The sequence below is a fragment of the Dermacentor andersoni genome, chromosome 6 (genome assembly GCF_023375885.2).
Source record: "Dermacentor andersoni chromosome 6, qqDerAnde1_hic_scaffold, whole genome shotgun sequence".
NCBI lineage: Eukaryota > Metazoa > Arthropoda > Arachnida > Ixodida > Ixodidae > Dermacentor > Dermacentor andersoni.
The window spans coordinates 151,700,870-151,724,834 of NC_092819.1; positions in this window are offsets into that span (position 1 = coordinate 151,700,870).

Here is a 23,965-nt window from a genome sequence, read left to right on the forward strand (position 1 = left end):
AGGCATTCCAAAGTATGTTTTCGCATTTGGGCCGCGTTGGCTGAATAAACGTTCCCGCAACTTGCCATGTTTAATACTTGGTTCGTTTAGAACACAATGTAGTCAATCCGTACCGCTATATATAATTAGTAGGCCCTAGAAGATGCCATCAAAATCCAAGACGTCACAGCCCCCAGTTGCGGGAACTTAAGTAGGCGTCGCCACCCCTATTTCGTTTTTGCTCTTTTTCTGGCTTACCAAACGTCTTATCGTTGTAAGAGTTATGTTTTTGGGGTTGTAGAACGGTCATTTACTGATGCAGAAAAAATCATTTTTCACTTAAGTGTCCCTTTAAGCACTCCTCTTTGATCGGGTGCTTGTCACCATCAAATTTGAGGCAAAGTACAGTTTTGCTTACAATCTATATTGGCCATGAACACAAATAGACGACAGAGCACAAATAGAACAATGAGACGACAGCATTACAAGAAATTCACGCTAAAGGGTGGCACTCTACAACAACCCAACGCTCAAGTACAAATTGCGCTTTTTTGCAATGAACTGCCTTGAAAAGCACAACACACACTTATTCTTCGATTGTCTTTCACTGTTGCGTGAATGATCAAGTATTAGTCCCCTCTACCTAATATGAGCATACATTAAAGAATTGTAACACGATTCGATCATCCAGATCACATTTTTGCATTCACTATACATCCATTTCTTTTTTTTTCTAGAACGTTTTCTGGATATCCCTTAGAGATTGTGCTGCAAGACTTGTGCATATTACATGGACGTTCGGTGAACGTACAGAACAGGGCATTTGAATATTACCTGAAAACGGCCTCGATATTAATTCAAAGTTATTCCTGATCTGTTTGACTGAAGCAATACAGCACATTTTTATGGTGTATGACAGTGTAGCCCATCTTAATGTTACTTTAATGTAGCAGAGAAATCTGTATGCGCATTAAAACAGCTATAAAAAAGTAGCCTGCTTCACTACATGAAATAGGCATGAAAAGGTGTGACATATCTGAGGCATAAAAATAATTCCAAGTTAATTTCACAATGATTGTTAAAACTTGGTGCGGAATACTCATCCAAAACGCATAAATAAACCTTTCCATGCCTTGTTCACATACTGACTTCCACTACACTCTAACACTGTTGAGCATGCAACAAATTTCAATTAAATAAGTAGCAACGTGAAAGCTCATTCACTTTATTGAAAATCTAGAGGAAAAGCTACAAATTAAATGTGGTGTGGAGAAAACACGTACACATGCACAACTTAAGCAGTTCATGATGAAGCTACTAGGAATTTATGGCTTTCTATTATTTCGTTGCAGGCTAAGTTAACCAATAGAAACAAAGACTTACACAGCATTTTTACCACATTGAAATTCACATCCCCTTGTTGTTTGAATGCTTCAGGTCACGAGTACCTGCTCTAGGTACTTTAATTCTTCCACCAAAAAGTGAACCCATATGGCTTGAAGTGCCTTTTCTCTGCACCAAGAAAGAAATGTAAATAATCATGCGAAAGTTACTACACACTTCTTTATTTGTGGTTTAAGAGTTAGTAGAGCACACCAAACATACAAGTAGATCAAGAAGTTATTCTCTGACTGCACCACTGAACTTCCTACCATGCTGCGATGAAGCTACGCACTTGACCCGCCCCTAGCCCCCCGTGCCTAACTGCAAGCTCACATCAATTAATAGGTCTTATGCAGGGTGCCACAGAATTCTGTTTCGAGGATTCTTTGCATGTGCTAATGTTTCTCCAGCCATTCAGCATAAGTAAATTAAGAAAGAAAACTAGGCTAGAACATAGCACTGCTAACTCTCTAAGTGTGCAATAGGTGGTGATGATTGTGACACCTAAATGCATGTGTAACCTAGCACTCTCTCATTTATCAAAGTGACGCTCCTATAACTTGTACCTCTCACAAAGTTGTCATTTCGTGCACACTGTGACACAATCGTGCACACTCAACCCTACCCCAAAGTGGGTGAAGTACACCCATAAGGCAGTGTGTGATTGTTGGTGGGATTGAATCTGTCTTCCAGCAAAGCGGCCCAATGTTCTAACCGTTAACCCATAATTGCACATATATTGCTGTTGTGCCAAAGTCACTCTTTGAAACATCTGGTGCGTGCAAAACGTGCCAGTTTCTCGCATTCTTCCTCTCTTGACAGCTAGTATTTTGAGATACTGTGTTAGACTGCACTGCCTTTGGGATCAAGCTACATTGTATGCTAGATCCTTCAAAGTGGTTGAAGTGCACGTATAATGCTATCACAGTCAAAGTAATAAGCTAACATTGTCCCAGTAAAATCCCATTAGTGAGTCCTTGCAACTGTTTATATTATGCGTTAATGTGTCATGTTCATAATATGTCATGCAACTATTCCGCCTGTAAGTGTGCCATGCTATCTCTTAATGTGTCACGCACCTAAAATTGACACCACCATCTTCTTTAGTTCCAACCTTTCACCTGTCTAGCAATTACGTATTTCGGCATTACGAGCTGAGAAGAAATCAAGCTCACTCTACACTCTACTGGCACACCAAGCTTAGCCAGCTCAAGCTTAGTGGAGCAAGGTATTGTTAATTCATGAATGTATTAAAAACTCCTTCATCAAAATGTGTTCGCACTAAATCAGGTGTCACACTTTCACAGTTGATGACAGGGTGCGAAGTGGAAGAATGGTAGTAGAACAGTCACGATACCACTTTGCTCGAGCAAAATTTCAGTAGAGGTGAAACTGAGTTCAAGCATGCCTAGTGCATCAGTTAATGCAGCTTTTACTGGGAACGACATGACAGGGCACTGAGTGCAAGCAGAACAGACAAATCAGTTGCATGGTGATGGAGCAAATGTCTAGGGCGAGCTGCCTCGGTGTTCTCCCGTTACGGATGCTAAGAGCTGAACACAATGTACCATCTGGGACGGTATGCCCCATACTATGGAAGAGCTCAGTCATCATCAAGAGCATAGAGTTTCCTACTAACTGAGCACAGGGCCTTTCCTTAGACCACACATCGGCACAAATTTTGGTGCGAACATCCAACGTGCGTAAATTCGATGTTAGTTTGCGGTCGCGGCAATGTACACTCATTGTTTGGGAGCAGCGATAACTGTTCGCTAATATATAATAAGTCCACATTTTCTCGGACACAGTGCCAAATTCCGCACTGGAAATGCTGTTTGCAAAATGCGCTACTTGTCCATTCAGACGCGGAACAGTTATAGCAAGCCGAAAGCAGTTGCACTTGTTTACATACAAAACTCACCGTCGAACTCATCATCGTTGAAAAGAACTAAGAAACGATGCTCTCGCTTAAACGACGTGCACAAGGGACGCGAACTCGAGAACACTACGATACGCTAGCACATAAGTGGATTCGATTGACTTGCAATGCTTGCCCGCATCTCTCTCGTACCTGAAGAGTGTGGGTGTTACCACTGGTTTCAGCATTTCATTTGTTTATAACTACGCGCGGGTTCTGCAAGAAGCGGTGTCAAAGCGAAAGTTCTGCGAATGCGCTGCCCGCTTTGCATATCCAATGCTCTGTCAGCTACGTACGTGGCACCGCGCCAACGCTTATACATTACGTTCCCTCTGGGTCAGTCATTCATCACGGCTCTTCAACGCACATGCCTGCTAAACGATTTTCCTATGAGGGAATCACACTCAAGTATTATGTGAAACGTAAATGCGAACGTACAGGCTCAATGTACAGAAGCATAATAAAAGCTTCGAAAAAGCGCCGGCTATGGCTGATGACTGCGGCTGCACGCTGCACAGCATGACTGCCATTCATGCTGTACAGGCTGCATCAAAAGAAACCGGCAAAGCTTTATCACTGATGTAAAAAAATCGCCTATGTCTATGATCCAGCGAGCTCAGCATGAAGTTTCATTGCCTCTCCACATCCACACAAAATGAAATGCTTTAGTGGATGAAATTCTATCAAACCATGCTATCTTGTATGAACTTCATGAAGCTTCACAGCCATACACAATCATTGCAATAAAGCCCGCAACAGAAGTAAGGCATCATGAAATCAAACGAATGCGTGCACAGTGGCTTTGTGCTTAAGGTGAATGTAACCATTTGCTACCGCTCCGCTCAAGATTCAGTCTCAAAGCATGAAATTAAGTCATATAATATGGCATCTTTACAAACTTGTCGAACTTTATCGTACTGCCCAAGCGTTGAGGTAAAGCCCTCGACTGAAGCAACACATCATGGAATCGAACGAATGACTCCACACTGTGCTTGTGCTTAAGGTGAATGTAACCACATGCTGCCGCTCCGCTCAAGATTCAGTATCAAGGCATGAAATTCAGTCATATCGTGTGGCATCATTACAAACTTGTCGAACTTTATCGCACTGCCTAAGCGTTGAGGTAAAGCCCTCGACTGAAGCAACACATCGTGGAATCGAACGAATGACTCCACGCTGCGCTTGTGCTTAAGGTGAATGTAACCATTTGCTGCCACTCCGCTCAAGATTCAGTCTCAAAGCATGAAATTCAGTCATATCGTGTGGCATCGTTACAAACTTGTCGAATTTCACCGCACTGCCCAAGCGTTGAGGTAAAGCCCTCGACTGAAGCGTCACATCGTGGAATCGAACGAATGACTCCAGCGCGTGTGCTTAAGGTGAATGTAACCATTTTCTGCCGCTCCGCTCAAGATTCAGCCCCAAAGCATGAAATTCAGTCATATCGTTTGACATCGTTACAAACTTGTCGAATTTCACCGCACTGCACAACGTTGAGGTAAAGCCGTCGACAGAAGAGCATGAAATCGCATGAACGCGCAGGCGGCGCTTGTGCACGTGTTGTGAAGTGAAAACATTTTCTGCCACTCTGCACAAGTTTGCATCTCAATGTGTCTTTTTCAGGCAGACCGGGTGATGTCGTTACAGCTCCGTAAAGCTTCACAAGACAACGCAAGCGTTGCCATAAATCTTGCAGTGGAAGTAGCTAAGGTTTTAATCAATTTAATGAATACATGGGTAGCGCTGAAGCGCCGACGGTCAATGCAAATATTCATTCTCTCTTTGCACAAATGTCTGTGCATAGCTGCTTGAAACGAAGGAAGTGCTGTGCAGTGCAATATTAATTATATCAACATTTACATACGTCACCGCAACGCTTAAGGATTATAAAGCTCGTGTGTTATAGTCAAAATACAAAAATAGTGAATCAATGAAGAGTGCTTTTAATCATGAGAGAAACGGAAACATCCCATGCCTTTTTGCACACAAATCACAGCATGTAAAAGAAAGGAGAACTGAAAATTTCAAGGAACCACTAGTAGATATGTGCAACTTTCAGATAATAACTAAGGTTGAGGATTGGGCGAGTTGGTATTGCATTCTAGAACTGGCACAGCCCAACATACAAAGGAAGAAACAAGCCGAGCCGGCCAGAGCGCTGACTTCCAACTCCTGGTAGTTGGAAGTCAGTGCTCTGTGCCTTTATCTGGCCGGCTCGGCTTGTTTCTTCCTTTGTACGTTGCGCTGTACCAGTTCTAGAATTTCAGATAATAGCATGTATGCCAAAAACAGCATCAGCTGTTGAAATTAAGATGTATCCTTCAGCTCCTTACAGCCTGTCACTCCCTTTCTGCGTAGCACTGTGAGCTCTCTCTGCTGCAGCCTTCTTGGCGCAGCTCTCCTATGTCACCTCGTCAGAGCCATTGTGGAGAAAAAAATAATGCACAACCAGTTTTATACCCGAGCTTGCCGCCAGACATCACTACCACCTGGGGGCCCTCAATGCTTGACATGACGTCAAGCAAGCTTCACCTTTCCAGCTGTCCCCTGCCTTCAGGCAGTGTTTTCGCACCTTTCTTGCTTACAATATAAGCAGAGAAGTTAGGGACAGGTATAGTATGTAAGCTGCATTCAGCAATGATAAGTGACCCTGTTCTCATGCACTGAAACCTAAGCTTTTTATTGTTGGAGTTTTAGTATTGAATCGGCATGCTTGAATAGTGAAATTTTCTAATTGAATTCATAGCAATATTGAAAAAAAAAATACTTCTAAATATTGAATCGAACATTTAATATTCCCAATTTTGAAGATAATGAAATGAAGAATGCTGTGGAGTTTCTTCAGGAAGAAAAGGCTTGTTTTCCTTATTGAATGCGTGTAATTCCATAAACAACTAGATGTCTGGTCAACTAGGAAGCTTGTAAATGAAAAGCAAATGAAAGTACGATCATATCTGATGCCCGATGACCATGACACAAATAGAAGAAATGAACAGCACATCCCAGACACATGTAGTAGAGTATAGTCGAGTACACAGCTCAGTGAAGGCGCTAAGTCCAATACTACAGCCATGCATATCATTTTGAAAAAATCCTAACATATGGCGAGATTGACCAAACAATAAATTCCTTTGTCTAATTAGCCAAAGGAAATGTAAAGTCTTCCTAAGGCAGGACATGCTTACTCAACAGCAGCATGAATATGACGTCTATATTTTTGTTTAGAAACTGGATCATCTGCGCAATGATCACAGTTATCCTGCACCAGAACCATTCAGTGATTCTCCACTTATATGAATCTTCCTCCCTGTAGACTGCAAGAACTGTTCTTGTCCCTTACAATATTTTAACAAAACAAATGTACTATTCGACAACTTCAAATAGTGAATTCTTGAATCGAATACGAATTGAATAGCAAAGACTAGGATTGATATTCAAAATTTTAATTATTCGCACACTCCTATTATGAAATTGCAAGATCAGCTTGTAATCGCAATATATGTGGCAAATTTTCTATTAAGAAAATGTGGGTTAGCACCCGCATGCATCTCATTTTACAGCCAGTCAGCCATCACTTAATTTCCTAGCGTTGCTGCTCTTCACTCTGTCATTTATGCATTGCTACATTTGCACTGATAATACTTGCTACTGGACAAGACGATTTGATGTGCAGTATGACCTACGATATTATATATATTAACAAAGAGTAGATCATACTAGAACTTACCAGTTATCATATATAATACGCAAAACTGATGATCTATAAGAGTACCAAAATGAGCGCCATAGGAAAGGAGGGCAGTAATTTGCAGCGGGGGATTGGGAGGTGTAATTTGATATAGCATAATTCATTGGTACAGAATAGAGTTAGCTAATGCAAGGAAACGATATGACTGAAGCTTTCAGTCCTGCAGCAGACATAAATTGGTTAATAAAGTTAATGCTGACAATGTATGCATTTTAAAATACGTGGGAACTTGAACATAACTAAATAAACCCAGCAGCACAGATTGGATTCAGATTGTACTTAGGCACAGAGGATGGCCTGTCTGTCCTGCCAAATGGTATCCTGCATATCTCCCCTTACAGCCACCAGTTGTGAACGGTGGTGGCAACTAACACAACCAACGCATACAATAATAGGGAACATTATCTAGGTAATTTTTGAAACATCGAAGACTTTTGTATACCACAGCAGGTAACAAAAGTGGTGCTCATATTTTTGTGTCTGAGAAGAATTACTGCGCATGTAGATTGTTTTCATGTTGGATCTTAGCTGTACTTCAAACCACAGTGTGCCACATGTCTCTGTTCTGGCTCCCTTGCTGTTAATCATTCGTCCTGCATGGAGGCTGCAAGACATTACAAGCATTGAGTTCTTGATATATGCTGATGACACGACAATTTGATCGACGTATGGGACTTTTGATATGCTATGTAAACAGCTGCAAAATGCTCTTAATGTACTCACTGAATATGCAAAGACTATTGGTCCCCAACTATGAAAAGGAAAGGCCTGCTGCATTTATGCTACTAACAATTAAGATAAGGAAAAGTAAGGTCAGTCTTCGAAACTGACTTTGAGCTAGGAATCAACCCGTCAGTCATGCTAAAAACGAAAGAGCTACTTCTCCTGGAATACATCTTTCGGGTTCAGGCTCAAACTAGCGTAAGCCAGTCTTGAAGTCATCGACCTTGACTTTGGACTTAGTATACGGAATTCATCCAGGTGCTGGTGGAGCTCGCACTGAGGTGACACACCAATTTACAAGTTTTGTAATTTGACGATGTATCACCTGTCAAGCACAGTTTTGTTGACTGAGTCCTCAGCAGTGGGCTAGACTAGATCTCACCATCCGAGAAGTGAGGGCAATAATGGTACTGAATTATGTTTTATCTCAATCCAACTACTTAAAGTGAGTGCCCAGCTTTACACAATTATGGAACTTGTCATTCTGTGCAAGCATGTAAGGCAGCTACGATAACAGATCTATCTATTAGTTGCAGCTCTCTCTTCTCATTTATACAGAGATCCTCCCATCAACATGAAATTTTCTGACCTCCTGCTGTATGGCACCGTACTTATGTTAGCACTAATAAGATAATAATGTTTCAGAGAAGTAATCATGCAACTATTTCTTACATGACATATCAGGATCCCTATGATATCAGGATCCCCCTGCCCCCGTGCAATTTATCCAGACTATGATTTTCAGGGCAACAGAGCATGAATCGCTATCATCCCATTTACAGCATTAAAAATTATTTTTCTTTTATATGCACAGACCTGTCTATTTGACACAAAATAAAGGCTTATTGCAAAACCGTAAGACACTAATTGCGCAGGCTATGAGATCCTGCCACACTACGTCATCTAGGAAAGTTAGTGAAGATTCTAGACAGCACCGAAGAGAAGAAAATTGAGACCAGGAAACTATGAGCAGGCTGAAGTGTACTTTTGTGCTCTGATTTATTACTGTGAGGATACCCTAGGTTCATATGCGATGTCGTTGTGACGAGCAAAGAAAGAAGTTAGGCAAGGATGTCAGCTGCTATGACATGTGCTTTATTAGAAAGTATAGGCTGCATGAGTACCTGTGTGGGTAAACCAGCATGTTCCCTGAACAAGTGAAGCTATTTTAGCCTACAAAAGCTGCCTTGAGGCTACTTCTTTTGCTTCAATTGTTGGCTAAAGGTATCTTGCTCTCTTAAAACAAATTTCACAGGAAAGTGCTGCATACTAATAAGATGCACATAATATCTAAGGCAACACGTAAAGCTTTATTTTGATAACTAGTAAAGATTTAGCCATCACTAACATCTCTGCTGTGTACTGATATGGCCGCACCACGCTAACACATTTAGACATCTTTTGCAGCTAAGCATCCAGGACTGCAGACAGCTTTTCATTCTTTCTTTGAAAATATTGGTCACAAACCTGTCTCATGTACTGATGCTTAAATTGTGTCAATGCCCATCGTTTCCATGCTGGGTGATTCCACGAGAGATCAACACGGTAAAAAATTCTATTTTAAATTCCATTGAATATTTAATATTTTATGCGCATATCACTCGGTAGCACGAAAGTGAATAGGGCTTCTTTGCCAAATGAATATTTTAGGAAGCAAGAAATAGTGCAATTCTTCTCTGTGCAGGCGCCTATTTTATGCACAAGGCATTCTAGCAAATTGACAACAATGTGAAGTACTATATATTACAGCTGCAAAGAATATATTTTTGTCTGTAAAACAGACATAAAGAAGGTTCAGCTAGCACTTTTTGAGGCTTCCGTGCAAAACCTAAGTGTTTTAGCACAACTGCTTAATTTGCTACAATGTTCAAAAGTTACTATATCTACGATTTTTTATCGACTAAACCAATGTGGAGCATTTCGAAATTTGGTAGACTGTGAGAGCTTAACATATTCGACAACTGTGTGGAATATTGTTGCTGCGTCAGAAATTACCATTTTTACAATTTGCCTCAAATGTGAAGTTTTGACGAAAATGAACGCGATATAAAAAGAAGAATAAAAAAAATCCATCGTAAATTGTTCTCAAGATCTCTTAACAGCTGTTCACAGGCACTTGAAAAAGGATATTAAAAACATGTTGCATTATTTTGTTTGTAAATACAATATAGGGGGTAGAAATGAGAGCTTCCCCGGAATGCAGCAAGGTGCTAAGAAAAGGGGGCCTCGGGGTAAAAAGAACGTGCATAAGGCTCTGAGTTGCTTAATGACCACGATTGCGACAGAAAGGCAGTTTTGGTCTTATGGTTAATACTTATGCGTGAAGGTGCGCTTAGTACAATGCTCAATCGCTTTAGTGGCAATAAAGAAGCGTCAACATAACCTTTACATGGCTCTTTTATTGCGCAGCTTACAGCGTAGATAATTTGTTCCTACTGTTAACGAAAGTTTGTATTTATTTGTGTGCTACAGAATTAACTATTAACTCTCTGTGAATGTGCACAGGTAACAGAATGTACCGCAGGTAAATGCCCCTAAAATGTCCTACTGGTCATAATAGAGCGTCGTTATATAACCGAAGATGCGGTGGGGGGAGTGGCGATGGTGCTCGTTAGGGCAAGGTTAGCTGGCAGATAGTTCCAGCTGCCAGCTGCCTGAAACTGCCAAAACTACTTTTCTGTAGCAATCATGGTCAAGTTTAGGCGTCAGAGCCTTACGCACATTCTTTTTACTCCGATGTCCCTCTTAGCACCTTGCTGCATTCTGGCGAAGCTTTCATTTCTACCACATATATTGTCATTACGAACAAAATAACACAATGTTTTTAATATTATTCCTAAAGTGCCTGTGAACAGCTGCTTACAAGACTTAAAAAAAATTACGATGTCTTTTTATTATGATTTTTAAATAGTGCGCATTCTCATCAAAACATAACATTCGAGGTGAACTGTAAAAATGGTAAATTGTGACACAGGAACAATATTCCACACAGTTGTTGAATAGGTTAAAGTCTCACACTCCACCAAATTTCAAAAGGCTACACGGATTGGTTTAGTTGATAAAAATTGTAAATATAGCAACTTTTGAAAATTATTGCAAATTAAACAGTTATTCTAAAACACTTCCGTTTTGCATGAAAACCTCAAACAGTGCTAGCTGACTCTTCTTTACGTCTATGTTTTACAGCAAAAAAATATTCTTTGTAGCTTTAACATATTGTTACAAGCACGGGGAAAAGGGGTTTATTGAGGCGTGTGAGAGCAGGAACGGCAGGCTACGAACAACAGGAATGGCCGCTGCACAGTCTTCGTTCTCCTCTTCCCCTCTCTTCTTGATCCCCGCATCCCTTTGACGCGCTTGGACGTAACATACCTCCCCTCGCAGACAAAGCCCCCTGGGCGAGTCAACTAGCTTGTCGTGGCGTGCATGATTTCAACCGTGCGACATGCGCGACGTGTGTCCTAGCAGAACGTCTACCAGTGTTCGTGAGGCGCGCGAGAGTATAGTTCACTTCGCTGACTTTGTCGATGACAACATACGGTCCATCGTAGTTTGCCAGCAGCTTTTGACACAAACCGCGCTTCCTTGTGGGAGTCCAAAGCCAAACGAGATCACCAGGGTTATATGTAACTGGCCGATGTCGTGCGTCGTAGCGGGCTTTGGAGTTTTCTTGTGATGCCAAAGTCCGAAGACGCGCAAGTCTCCGAGCCTCTTCAGCGAGACACAGCGTATCGGCGACCGTAGGATTGTCGTGGTGGTAAAAAGGGAGGACAGTGTCGAGCGTATACCGGGGCGGCCGAGCATATAGAAGGAAGAAGGGGCTGTAGCCGGTTGTCTCGTGCTTGGCGGTGTTATATGCGTAAGTAATAAACGGTAGAACTTCATCCCAATTCTTGTGATCGGACGCAACATACATGGAAAGCATATTTGTGATCGTTCGATTAGTGCGCTCAGTGAGGCCGTTCGTTTGCGGATGATATGGCGTCGAGTGCCTGAGGTGCGAGTGACACAAACGCGCAAGCTCTTCCACTACATCCGCCGTGAATTGACGTCCCCGGTCGCTTATGATAACACCAGGTGGTCCATGTCGTAGAACAATAGCGTGAAGTAAGAAAAGCGACACTTCGGTGGCAGTTGCTGATGGTATAGCCGCCGTCTCGCAATAGCGTGTGAAATAGTCGGCGCAGACAATTATCCAGCGGTTCCCCTTAGATGACTTTGGAAAAGGGCCTAACAGATCAATTCCAACTTGCCGAAAGGGTGAGCTGGAAGGCGGCACAGGTTGAAGGAGACCAGATGGGGCAGTGGTTGGGCGTTTCCGACGTTGGCACTGTATGCAGCTGGCGACATAAAACTCAACCGAATGTCGCATCCGGGGCCAGTAAAAGCGTTCTTGAATGCGATAAAGTGTGCGCACAGTGCCTAAGTGCCCGGAGGTAGGGTCATCGTGCATAGCCTGAAGGATTGCTGGCCGGAGACGCTCCGGCACCACTAGAAGGAAACGTGCACCCGTGCTTGAGTAGTTCCTTTTGTACAGGAGCCCGTCACGTACACAGTAGCTGCTTGTTGCACTTGAATGGGCAGAAGTAAAGAGTGGCTCCAATTTAGTGTCTGTCCGTTGTTCTGTTTTGAACGCATCGATATCTGGAAAAGCGGGTGTCACAGAAGCGACGAGATGATCAAAATCGTCTGCGTCGCAGTCCGTCGTGGCAAGCGGCATACGGGAAAGGCAGTCTGCGTCCGCGTGTTTTCGGCCACTCTTGCAGGAAACAGTGAAGTTATATTCCTGCAACCTCAAAGCCCAGCGCGCAAGGCGACCACAAGGGTCGCGAAGGTTCACGAGCCAGCACAGGGAATGGTGGTCTGTGACGACTTGGAATGGGCGTCCGTACAAGTACGAGCGAAATCGCTGAACCGCAAAGATTACAGCGAGGCATTCTTGCTCTGTCACCGTGTAATTCCGTTCAGGTTTGCTTAATGAGCGGCTTGCATAAGCAATCACGTGCTGACGGTCGTCATAGCGTTGGACCAATACGGCACCCAGACCAACGCCACTAGCATCTGTGTGGATTTCTGTCGGCGCAGTAGGATTGAAGTGGCGAAGGATAGGTCGAGAGGTTAACAGGAACTTCAGCTGACGAAATGCAGAATCGCACTCGAGTGTCCACTCAAACCGTGCGTCTTTATGTAGCAGATTTGTCAGAGGATAAGCGACGTCAGCAAAACCAGGAATAAATCGGCGAAAGTAAGAGCAAAGACCCAGAAAACTACGAAGTTGCTTCACGGACTGCGGTGCATTGAATGCCTCGACAGCTGCCGTCTTGAGGGGATCAGGTCGGATACCGTCTTTGTCAACAAGATGACCCAGCACAAGGGTTTGACGGTCACCAAATTTACATTTCTTGGAGTTCAGAACCAGGCCGGCGTTTTTGATGCAGTCGAGGACAATATCCAGGCGCGTATTGTGCTCATTGAATGTGCGCCCGAATATAACAACGTCGTCAAGATAGCACATACAGATGTTCCATTTTAACCCACGCAGAATGGTGTCCATGAACCTTTCAAAGGTTGCTGGAGCGTTGCACAACCCAAATGGCATCACATTGAATTCGAATAATCCATCCGGGGTTATGAAGGCTGTTTTCTCTCTGTCTGTCGGGTGTATCGGGATTTGCCAATATCCTGAGCGCAGGTCCACTGAAGAAAAATAAGAGGCCGAATGAAGGCAATCGATTGCATCATCAATCCGGGGCAGCGGGTAGACATCCTTCTTAGTCACGGCGTTTAATCTTCGATAATCGACGCAAAATCTCCAGTTACCGTCTTTTTTTCTGACGAGTATGACCGGAGCTGCCCAAGGACTCGAGGACTCTTGTATTATCCCATTTTTCATCATGTCGCTCACTTGTTCCCCGATTATCTTGCGCTCGTTAGGCGACACGCGATAAGGCTTTTGCCTGATCGGGCGCGCAGATCCCGTATCGATAGTATGGCGGGTTCGTGACTCGGGAATCGAGAACGCTTTGTCCGGCTGCGCAAAGTCAAACACTGACAGATGCTTAGAAAGCGTATGGACCACGCTATGGCGCTCCCTTGTGCTGAGCGACTTGTTTATCATAGACAGAAGCTTTTTGTCTGAGACTTGGCGAAGGTCAGCAGGTTCACACGGCGAGTCTGTTAGTACGGCTACGGACGAAGACGTGTATTTTGTAAAGTAGGCGAGTTTCAAGCCGTCTGGAAGCAGGACGGGTTCTGCCGAGCAGTTGGCCGTCCACAAGCCAGCACGCCCGTTGCCGATGGATACCACACAATGAGGGACAAAAACGTTCTTCTTCACACAATTTAGATGCATTGGCTCTACGGAGGCATCGAAACTGTCTGGAACTGCACCGCGACACACAACCGGCACGCACACCGAGGTGGACGCAGGCACAACAGTATCTGCAGACACACAAAGTTCACCTTGACTGCAAGTCTCCTCTAAGAGCCCGGACGGAACATGGCCATCGACGCAAACTTCCCCCGTGCGACAATCAACAGTCGCACCACACTGCCGCAAAAAGTCGATGCCGAAAATCACTTCGTGCGTCGATCGGGGAATAACTACAAACTAAGTCGCGAAAACTCCACCAGCCAAGGACACTTCAGCAGTGCACACACAAACAGGGCGCAACGACTCGCCGCTCACTCCACAAAATGTTGCAGCCTGGTCCCACGGAAATACAACTTTGCGCCCCAACCGACCTTTAAAACCGAGACTCATTACGGATACAGTTGCCCCGGTATCCACTAAAGCCATTGTAGGAACACCATCCACAAGTACATGCACTTTGTTCTTAATCATAGCAACTGCAGGAGGCATTTCTGTCGATAGCACGTGTCGAGCGACCTCACCCCCATCGGCCGCGCTAGCTAGTTTTCCGGTTGTGAAGGCGAGGTTGAGCGGCGCACTGGCGATGGAGATTGACGTAAACGCGGTGCACGAGAAGTTGGCGGTGGCGTCAAACTCCTGTCAGATGCCGGTGAGCGGCTCCGGAAGCTTCTCTGCCAGTAATCGTTGCCAGGAGGGACGCCAGCTGACCAAGAGGTGGCGCATGGCTGTTGAGTTGTCCTCGTAGGAGGTGTGGTCCTTGTTGAAGACCCCGATCGGCGATTCCACGTTGTTGGGCGACGATTGCAAAATCTCGCTATGTGGCTCGCGACACCGCATTGGAAACACACCGGCAGATGCCGCAAATTTCGATGTTCTTGCACGTAGTCACGCATGTTGCTGTCGACTGCATAGCCAGCAGGTGGGTCCCATTCATCATGGCCAGGCATCGGCCGCCCGGAGGCGTGCGTGCGGCGAGGGCGTTGGTCGTAGTCATGATCTTGATAGCTCAGCGTCCCTCTCGTTTGTGGGGTAGACCTATACTCGACGGTCGCTGAGTGAACCGTGGGTTGCCATGCGGTCGAAACGGCCGTGTTTCGCATCTCTTGTGGTAAGTACGCACCAGCGATGCCGGGTGTGCAACGGTACATCTCTTCCCGATGGAGCAACTCTTCGCGAACAATCTGCCGTATTGTTGATGGAAGGTCAACACACGAACTCGGGTCTACACTTGCCACCGTTGTGACATTAGCCAGGCGACCAAACTTCGGTATTATCCGTCGCATCTTCAGCGTCTCAAAGGTCCTGCAGTGGCGAATGACGTCAGACACGGAATCCAAGCTTTCTTTGCCGATCAAAAAATTGTAGACGTCTTCGGCTATCCCTTTCAACAAATGTCCAACTTTGTCCTCTTCAGACATTTGAGAGTTCACTATTTTGCACAGTTTCAGCACTTCTTCGATATAAGTCGTACAGGTCTCGCCGGGAATCTGAGCTCTTTGCGAAAGCGTCTGTTCGGCGCGTTTCTTTTTTGCGCTAGAGTCTCCAAAACACGCTCTGAGCTCCTCTACGAAAAGCTCCCATGAAGTGAGCGTGTCTTCGTGATTCTCATACCAGACGAGTGCTGTGTCGGTAAGGAAAACACAACATTTGACAACTGTGCGGTCGAGTTCCAACCATTAGATCGGCTCACCCTTCGGTAGTTTGTGAGCCACTCGTCGACATCTTCTCCGGCTTTTCCTCCGAAAGTGAGTGGCACCCGGTAGTATTGCCACGGAACGCCAGGTGCTGGCCTTGAAGCCGCGTCAGAACCTTCGGGAATCTGGCAGGCGTATTCAGTCATGTCAGGTGATGGTGGCGGAAGTCCGGCAAGTCGACGGCTTCGGCGAAGTTGTAGCAGCGTAGGCTCCGTGGTTACGAGGTGTACCCCGCACCGTCCACCAATTTGTTACAAGCACGGGGAAAAGGGGTTTATTGAGGCGTGTGAGAGCAGGAACGGCAGGCTACGAACAACAGGAATGGCCGCTGCACAGTCTTCGTTCTCCTCTTCCCCTCTCTTCTTGATCCCCGCGTCCCTTTGACGCGCTTGGACGTAACAATATTGTATTTCACATTGCTCTGAATTTGCGAGAATGCCTTGTGCATGAAATAGGCTCCTCCACACTGAAGAATTTCGCTATATTTTTCCTCCTAAAATATTCATGTGGCAAGGAAGCCACATTCACTTTCGTGCTACCGAGTGATATGCGCATAAAATATAAAATATTCAATGGAATGTAAAATCTGAATTTTCCTACCAGTGTAGATCTCTCATGAAATCACCCTGCTACTAAATCTGAAAACTAAGACATCAGTTCCATGCGCCAGGTGGCATGTGTGGTGCCTGAGCAATGAAGAAGGGAAACTCAGGGCTGCCTTAATCATCACCCAATATCTCTTGCATATTCTTCCAGTAAACTACTCAAACCTTAGGTTATCTTCACATACTTCTCCACAGCTTTTGACAGACGACAACATTACTTCTCCTTTACAGCATGGTTTCAGGAAAGGCCTTTCGGCTATCACACAACTAGTCACGGAACTTCACAGCTTTGAAAAGTTGTTAATAAATAAGGGTTATTATGTCTGATGTTTAATAGTACAAGGGACTGGAATGACTATAGAGTGCCATGAATGTTGCATGATACATCCAACAATTGAAAATCTATTGCTATAAATAAGAAATATTGGCTGTATACAGGTCTAAAATTACTATCTGTATAGAAGTGTAAAATACATATACCGTTAAAATTACAAGCCTATAAGTGGTGTTTCTGTTTGCTAAAATGCATGAGGAGATGAGAAGATAAAGCATTTAAACTGGTGTGATCTTTTACCAAGCACTCTGGGCATTTCCATAGCGCTTGCGCACAATGGTTTGGAAGCTGGAACTCCATGTGCACTGCAGCAGTGCAGGTTAAGCCTCCAAGTGGAGGCAATGCTATAATTTAAGACTTTGAAGAAACTGTATATATCCAGCATACCTACATCACTGAAAAAAAGTACCTGATAGTTTTGTTGTTGAAAAGTAGATTGTTGCCAAGGAAAAGAGCTGTACTGAAAGGTACACAGGTACACTTTATATCCCACTTCCTGTCACAGCCTATGCAAGACTGACAGTATTTGTCAAATCAATAAATAAAAATATAATGTATATGATGGAATACTAAATTGTTGTTATGCTGTTGTATGGATAGACCTGCTTTATAGACATGTTTTATGGCTAGACTACCTGTTCTCCATGAGGACATGGAGAACAGGTAGACACCAAACTTATTGCATGTTGATGGCTCACAGCTCATCCATCAGAAGGTAAGAATGCGTACATGCCACACATTTTTATTCTCCACTTTCCAAATTGCAGCCACCTTGCTTGTCTTTCCATTGGGATCAGGCTGCACTAAGCATAAAATGGTAAAAATAAAAAAGCGTAATCTGGTTGCCAAACAAAACATGCGTCCAAATGTGTATGCTGCTAACTGGACTTGGTATACCTGATCGCGTTATATTGTGACGAGGTGTAACACGAGAGTGCAGAAGCACTACCATCCTTTCTCTTCGTCTCGACTGTCTTACCATTTGGCCAGTCACTGTCACTCATGTGGATGTAACCCCATGCTCAATCACACACTTATGCTTTCCCGTCATCGTAACAAATTAATGAGTGAAATAATTGAAGCCTTTCGTATCAACACATTACAAGACAAATGTACTAGCTAGGCTTATTCTGCGACCCTTGTGACCAAGAACTGCAATTATCTAGATGACGTGTGTGCTAGAGTGAAATGATTGCTTGTTACATTTTCATTTTTGTCCCTTTTTTGGTATTTACACATGTCTATTCTGCCATGCTCTGTCATTGTTTTGTTATCACGTGGCTTTGTGAAACAAATTTTGTCAGTTATTTTTCTTGTTGTGTATGCTGTTGCCTATAATACACACACACACACACACACACACACACACACACACACACACACACACACACACACACACACACACACACGCACGCACCCACACAGACACACACAAACACACACACACACACACACACACACACACACACACACACACACACACACACACACACACACACACACACACACACACACACACACACACACACACACACACACACACACACACACACACACACACATATATATATATTAGCGTTTTCCTTAAATAAATAAATTTCTTGTGAATACAGTGCACGTCTTTATTTTCTTCCCCTCTCTTCTTTCGTCGTGTTGCATCACGCTGCCAAGGAATCGCTATGAATCTGCACCAACTTGCCCCCCTTTTAGTTCTTCTGCACTATGTGTAATTCATTACTGACCTTTATATATTCCATGTATCTTGCCAATAACTTCTGAACATCTAACGCAAGAAAAGCTTTAGGTCAATGAATGAAACATGAGCTCCACTTTCAGGGCCTCTACAAGTGATGGATGCTGCTTCCTAATCCGCGAGTCAGAGATGGATCCTGGGCAACATCTAGGGGGCCCTCATCAAAACAAACAGAAGAGAAGGGGGAGCTCATTGCTTACTATGAGCGCTAAAATGCCAGCATTCTCGGAGGAAGCCTGGGCCCCCAGGACTCGGAATCAGCCGGTGATGTAAGCTCATGTCATTCTAAGGCACGGCGAGCAGGCAGCATATGCAATTAGGCCATGCACAGATACTTGTGTAACTAGCTTAGTACCACGTTTTTGTGGTTTTTATGTTTTCATTACTTTCGCTATGCTAAGGCAGTCAATGTGTAGTAATACAGCTTTATGAATGCTTGTGCCTATAATATATTTCATGGCCAAAATAACTGTTAGTTCTTTGGTTTAAGGATGCCTGTTTGCAGATTACCAGCCTCACATGCATCACAAGAAGGTCTCAGTGCTGCAAACAATACTCTAGCTTGTTATTTTGAGGCGTCAGTGAAGAACTCTGAGCATGTATACTTGTATTTTAGTTCTAGGTATTGCAGTTGTATCTATGCACACCTAGCACATGCTTGGAAGTTTAGAAATGAGGTGTCGCACTCTTCGCGTTGCCACTGTTGAAGAGGCAAACGCTTATCAGGGGTCACTAAATGATTTTCAAGGATTGATCTGTCCCAGATCTGGCAACAATGCTCTTAACATGCATTGTGAATGGCAGTATGCATGTTGGCCGTGTAAGTAGATCAGAGTATTCGACATGTCATCTACTACAATGTGGTAGTAGTGTTCAGTATCTGAATGAATGTTAGCATAAGGCTGCTAAGTGACGCACTTGACTGTGGATGGACAGGGTGAGGGAGTAGGGGGGGAGGGGGGATTTGCCAGTCACATACCAACACAAAAATTTTGGGGAAAGGGGGACGTGTCCTTTCTGCCCCTCCGGTAAATGCCACTGACGTTGCTACAGGAGTTGAGCACTTGGGGCACATTTCTTAGTCAACTTTAGGCAACCCCTAAGTCCAAGTGATGAATGATCTAAGGGTCATTCCAGGACAAAGTCTCTTAAGAGATATTTCCCGTGTCCGGGTAAAATCACAGGGAAGGAAGCAGACTTATCAGGGAAGTAAGGCACATATATACATGTCCCACGAGAGGTAAGATTCCAGTGAGTGGTGAAGAGCATGGGGATCAGATGGAAGGAATACAGCTAGGTGTCAGATGAGGCAGGCGATTCAGCCAATTGGTCTGCCCAAGTGGTTGAACCAATTCAATCTGTGCCCTTGTACTCAGTGCACCTCAATACTGAGATGTGAGGACGTGTAGAATCTGTGGATTTAGGTATTGACAGATTTGTAGCATTCTTAATTGTAACTTGTTTGAGATGCTTCACTGCAGTAAGTGATTGAGTCTTTTATCGTAAGTGATCGCGGGTGACTTGCACTATTGTGATGTTGGGTGCTGTACAGATGGGCTTGATGGCATCGTGTGAGGTTTGCAATTCAAGTAGTAGTGAGTTGGGCGTTTCTGCCTTGTACGCGAAGAAGAAACCAATAGCGGGGTGAGACGTGCTCACATAGTTTTGTTATGCTCAGCATGTCACAGATGCTCATTTATGGCAAGTCTCACAAGATGTCATAGCGCCTTGTTGTGTGACAAGGTCTTTTTATATCTGGAAATATATAGATACAAAGCATCTGAGGGCTTAGTGTATACCAATTGTCGTTGATCGTTAACTTCCTCTCCCTAAAGCTGCGTTGATATGGATTATTTAGCTTTCTAGAGAGTGTAGGAGATGACCATTTATCATTTTCTCGAAGACTGCATAAGCAGCTACAGTAAGTACCGCAGACCTGTTGCTAGCTGCCAAGGATGGATCCTAAGCTTTCTTTCTTGAGAAGAGGAAATACAATGGCTTTCTTTTTTGTGAAGAACGAAGATGCCCGAAATGAAATATTGTCTTTTTCATAATTTAAAGGATCATTAGTGTTTCAGGGTGCAAGTGTTTTAATATATCGTGTATGATTTGATCAAGTGCCAGAGGCAGAATTATTACAGAAATTAAGGAGACTTTAAGCTCAGACTGACAATGGCTATAATGGAGAGCATACTTGAAGTGGAGTTGTTTCGTTCAGCCATTCCATTTAAAAGAATGTTAATAATGTGCATCACTATAGGAAACAGGTTCGAAATGTGAAGCTCCCAGCCTCTCCAAGTGCATTCTTTGCCTGACCTCATGATGTGTTCCCTTAATTGATAATTGGCCAATGGCAAAGCATGGTTTTGCTTTTGTTTTAGCCTTCCAAGCCCAACGAGCAAGGCCCATGACTGGGTCACCCTTCATTACACATAGTCTTGATTACATTTTTAGCGAGCGATCCGTGTGAAAGCGCATCGAAGCAAGCCCTAACCGTATCTACAATATTTTGCACTGCCATCATTCCGTGGAGCTACACGTGCACACATCTTTGTCACGACAAGAATCAAGCCTGCCGGGTTCGGCAAGGAATCAACCGCCGTTTTGAGTCGACTCGAGTGCCTGCGCGGAGCAGCGTTTACCGGACTAGAAGTTTCGCCGATAGCCGTACACCGAAGACAAGTGCCGAGGGAATACGTCACTACCGCTCAACGATCCGGCCATGTCCGCCCCCCTCATTCTGAGCTCGGCGACGGCAGCAGAAGGCAGTTCGAACGCCTGACCCGGCCGAAAGTGTTACCTTCCGTATTCGTAGGTTGGTAGATTATGCTTCTTTACTATTGCGTAAAACACTATTCAGATAGCATTGCTGCTGCCTCTACCGTCGTACGAGTGACGTTTGTATACGTGTTCGAATGGCGGGCTCAAAGATTTGGTGATTGCGAAATGATGTTTGTGGCACTTGCGTCAAACATTTTTTAGACAATCAGCAATCATTGGCATGCACCGAGTGTGAAGCATGTTTCCATGTGGGAAAGTGTTCGGGAGTAAAAGCAAAGGCGCTTAAGCAGATGAATGCGCAGTTGCAAAATGAATGGCAATGCAGTTCCTGTGCAAATCCTGACCATGGCAGGTCGTCAAATGATGACTATAAGACAAGGGAAGAGCCGAGCAGTATTGATAAACTGAGGAACATTCAGAAAATGCTAACCACTTTGCTGCCCCTCTCCGAGAAAATCGAATTAGTGCTAGGAATGAAACAAACCACTGGTAGCATTGAGAGTTCTGTGCAAATGCTCTCTGATAAATATGATGAGTTTGCAACGCGGTAAATAAATAATCGGCGATAAATAATCTTCAGAAAAGGGTGACCGAGATAGAAGCGGGAAATCCAAGGGAAGAAATACCTAGATTGAAGAAAGAGCTAAATGAACTCCAGCAATATAGTAGACGACTGAACCTAGAGGTTCACGGCATTCAGTTAACAACAAAAGAGAATTTGTTGGCCGTAGTAAACTCTGTGGGTGAGCCACTGGGGCTACAGGAATTGACTGACTCTGACATTGATAGCATTCATAGATTGCCCTCACGCCCCACTCGCGTTCCACCCATCATCATTCATTTTGTCACACGCAAGATGAAAGGGCAATGGAAAGCAAAAGCTAAGCTACTTAAAGAAAGACAGTCGGATGTCAATTTTTTTTGAAAACTTAACACCATTAAATAAGAAGCTTCTTTACCTTGCACGTTCAAAAGCAATGGAAAGAGGCTACCAGTTCGTTTGGGAACATCGTGGAACAGTGCTTGCATGCAAGAAACCAGGGAACATTGAATTAAAATTTCTGTTGAGAGCGATCTCGAGAAGATGGTACAAGTGTCCTGGCCTACATAACTTGTTGGATTCTTCAATAAACTCGTCAATACCATGGAGGATTCAATGTATAGTCCAGATTACTTTAACCAGTAAGTAAAACAGAATGAGTGGATATACAACGCGTTTTCTATGCTACATTTCAATGCACGTAGTTTGAAAAACAAGGGCGAACAAATTGAGTGCCAATTGGAAAAGACGTCATTGAAGTTTCATGTACTATGCGTCACTGAAACATGGTTTGCAAGTGATAAGGATGTCGATTTGTTCAATGGCTACAGGGAAATTGGTGTATTTCGTAGGTCGAAAAAGGGTGGTGGTGTCACTGTTTACAGAAGGGGCGACGTTGATTCAGCTATGGAAAGAGTACTCAGTGATTTCAAATGACTACGAAATCGTTACAATATCTTTTGGCAACACTTACCGAATTGCTATATACAGGCCTCCATCGGGAAATGCCACGCGCGTCTTTGAATATCTTGATCATGTTCTTGGGTATCTGTCAACTTTTGCGAAAAAAATTATAGTTACTGGCGACATAAATGTTAATCTTTTGTCGAACAGCCCTGCAGAAAAAGAGTTTTCATCTCTTATGTCTAGTTATTCATGCGAAAATTTCATAAAATGTGCTACGCGAATAACTGTTGCCAGCGAGGCAATGCTACATATTTGTTATACAAATAGTGTGGAAAATAATATAGCCTCTGGGGCTCCATCCATCGACGTTAGTGATCATTTGCCTGCCTTTTGTATCTTAGGAACAACAGTATGGAAAAAAAAGTTAGGATAAATGCCATAAATTTAGAAGAATAGATGATTATAATATACATGTGTTCAAGCAGATCGTGCTTGATGCAGACTGGTCCGAAGTCCTGATCGAAGACCGCTCTTCGGTCTTCGATCCCAGTAGTTGTATTGGAAAAAAAGAAAAAGGTTAGGAAACCATGGATGACACCTTGAATTTATAAACGAATAGAAGACAAGAACAAGCTGTTTCAAGAGTTCTTGAGATTGAAAGATAGCGATAAATTCAATGAATATAAAAGGTATCGCAATAAACTGAACAAGGAAATCAGAAAGGCAAAAGACAACTTTTACAGTAATAAATTTGATGGCGTTGATGATTCCAGTAAATTATGGAATATCTATAATTAAATGTTGTCACCCAGCTATTACAACTAAAACAGTTTACCACCGACAGATTGGCAAAAGAAACATCTGCCTTTAGCGATGGCTGGTCATCGGAGAGCGCGCGTGCAACCACGAACTTCGTCGTTCTCGCCTTAAGGGTCCCGTGTCATCACGTTCAAACTTATTTAGCGTCATTGCTCGCCTCTCAAAAGCGACCGGCCCGGTCGCTTCAAGGGCAGCGGGCGCGCACTATGGGCAAGAGTGCGAACATGAAAAGAAAAAAAAAAACATACAGGAATGTACACAATGCTGAAGCGGTTTGTGATGGTTGCTTATCCCTCGCGTGCACAGTACGGCTTCATCCGTACTACGCGGACGACTTCAGCATGGGGACGGCGTCGGTTCAAACCAGGATCAGAGCTTTGAGGTACCACCTCGTAGTTCACATCACTG